Source organism: Propithecus coquereli, unplaced genomic scaffold, assembly GCF_000956105.1.
Source record: "Propithecus coquereli isolate 6110/MARCELLA unplaced genomic scaffold, Pcoq_1.0 Scaffold96, whole genome shotgun sequence".
Lineage (NCBI taxonomy): Eukaryota > Metazoa > Chordata > Mammalia > Primates > Indriidae > Propithecus > Propithecus coquereli.
Window position 1 is genome coordinate 4,297,751 of NW_012155951.1, and position 2,650 is coordinate 4,300,400.

Consider the following 2,650-nt stretch of genomic DNA (forward strand, 5'->3'; position numbering starts at 1 on the left):
AGGGGAAATTGAGTGACCCACTCAGCAGGATTGGAGGTACCTGGGGAAGGGACAATGAGGAAAGAAGATTTTAGGGGGAGAGGATAGAGCATAAGCAACAGACGTGGAGAAAAATAAATTGAACAGAAAACTGTAGTTGGTTGGAGCACAAGCAGAGACTACCTTGAGAAGCAGTAGAAAACAGTACACCAAAAGTAGGCTGAAGTGAGAACTTGGGAGATGAAGAGGTCCCAGCAGGAGCCCTGACTTTTATTCCACCAAATGTGATTAGCCACTGTAGGGTTTTGAGCATGGAAGGGACAAACTCACTGTAATATGTAGTAGAATGTAGGCATGATGGAAAGAATGGAATGAGCTCTTATTTGAGCTTATTAGAAATCCTATTAGAAAACTTTGCTTCTTTTTAAGAAGTCTTAAGAAGACCCCCCATAGCTTAGAAGTGACCTTCAAGATACTTGAATAGATTTGGAAAAAAAATGGAGAAGGAAGAAGCAGAAAGCAGCCAAAACAGGTCATAGCTTCCTAGGATGCCCTCACCATTAATTTAATTTGATGCCTGTCAGCATCACAGAGGTCTATCCCTCTATGAAGTCTTCTAGAAAACTAATCAAGTTCCAACTCTGTAATGACCCTCAGCAATTTACTTTAATCTCTACAGGACTCAATTTCTGTGTCTCTACATGAAAAGCAATGGGTAATAGAGATTAGTACTACTTAAGCCGGTTTTGGCCTCACTCATTAAGAATGAAAACTCTCAGGCCTACTGAATTGGCCCACACCAACTGAATCAGAATCTTCATTTTAGTAAGTTCCCCTAGTGAATCATATGTACATTGGTCTAGAGAAGCTCTTTGTTCTCTTCTGAGAACATACATAGTCAAATCCCATTAATCATAGATTCCATAATTACAAATATGCCAGTTCACTAAAATCTATTTGTAACTCCCAAATCAATACTTGCAGCCACTTGTGGACATGCACAGAGTGATGAAAAATTTAAGTCTGATGTATATGTTCCCAGGCGAAATCAAACAAGGTGACATTATGCCTTCATGTTTCAGCTTTCACACTGTAAACAAGTATCTTTTTTTGTGGTTTATTTAGTATTATATATTTGCATTTCTGTGCTTTTTTTTTTTGGTGATTTAATTGTTTGAAATAGCTTCAAAATGTGGTTCTGAAGTGTTGTCTGGTGTTCCTTCATGCAAGCAGGCTGTGATGTGCCTTATGGAGAAAATACATGTGTTAGATAAGCTTCCTTCAGGCATGAATTATGTTGCTCCTGGCCACCAGTTCAATGTTAATTAATCAATAACACAAATAAGGTGTCTCGAAACATAAACACACATAAAACAAGGATATGTATTCATCATTTGATGGAAATGTTGTTAACAGAGGTTTGCAGGAGCCTGATCCTGTATTTCTCTTAGGAGCAACGGTTCAGTATTTGCTAATTCAATGTTCACCGTGACTTTGTAGCACATAACTACCACAAAGAACAAGAATCAAAGAATCACCACCACTGGGTGAAGGAAATGATCTGAATACAAAATAAGAGAAAGATATTATTCAGAACTGATAAGCAAACATTTAGAAACACATAAAAAGTAAAAATTTGAAAACAACTGAAACTTTGCTCCAATTCTATATATTCCATGAGGTCCTAGAAAGGCTCTGTTCCTCTTAAATGTGGTGAATAGCCCTGGTATAGAACAATTTTGTTTTGTCTTTAGATAGAAAAAGAGACAAAGTTCCACCCCTGCATGTTGATTTGTCTTGGTTTCTTTAAGAAAATGAAAGCCCTGGTATTTTATTTCTCATATTCTCCTGATTTGAGTCTTTCTCTCTGCACTTACTAATCCCACCTTCAGCCCAACAAGCACCCCTTTCTTTCTGGAAGGTGTATTAACTTTCAGAATTCTTAAACTAATGCACAGCTCAAATTCAAGTAGATTCTCATGTGAACAATTCTCCATTCCCCAACCCCCCACTTTCTTTTCTATTCCAGTGTTTATCCTTTTAGTGTTTACATAAGCATTTTGTTCTTTTTATCATTAAAAGGCAAATTCCTGAAATACAGTGGGGACCTTTCCTGGCCTTGCTAAAAATCTAGATATCCAGGTATAAAAAGCTCAAAGGACTCCTGGGAGACTCATTACAAACAGAAAGACACCACAAAACACAGTCATCAGACTGACCAAAATAAATGTGAAAGAGGCCCTCCTACAAGCTGAAAGGTGAAAGAACCAGATAGCCAACAAAGGAAAACCCATCAGACTAACTGCAGACTTCTCAACTGAGACCTTACAAGCCAGAAAAGACTGGGGACCCATTCTCACTCTTCTCAAACAGAATAATACTCAGCCTAGAATCTTGTACCCTGCAAAACTAAGTTTTTTATATGAAGGTGAAATAAAGACTTTCGCAGACGAGCAAAGACTGGGGGAAATTCATCAAGACAAGACCTGCCCTCCAGGAAGTACTCACAACAGTGTTACACATGGATCAGCACGATAAACACTCACCAGTGTAAAATCATCCAAAAGCTAAAGGTCAAAGGCCAGATACCACAATGGCTCAAGAGAGAAAAAAAAACCAACAAAGTTCAACTCAACAAGATGAACAGAAATCTGCCCCACTTATCAATTTT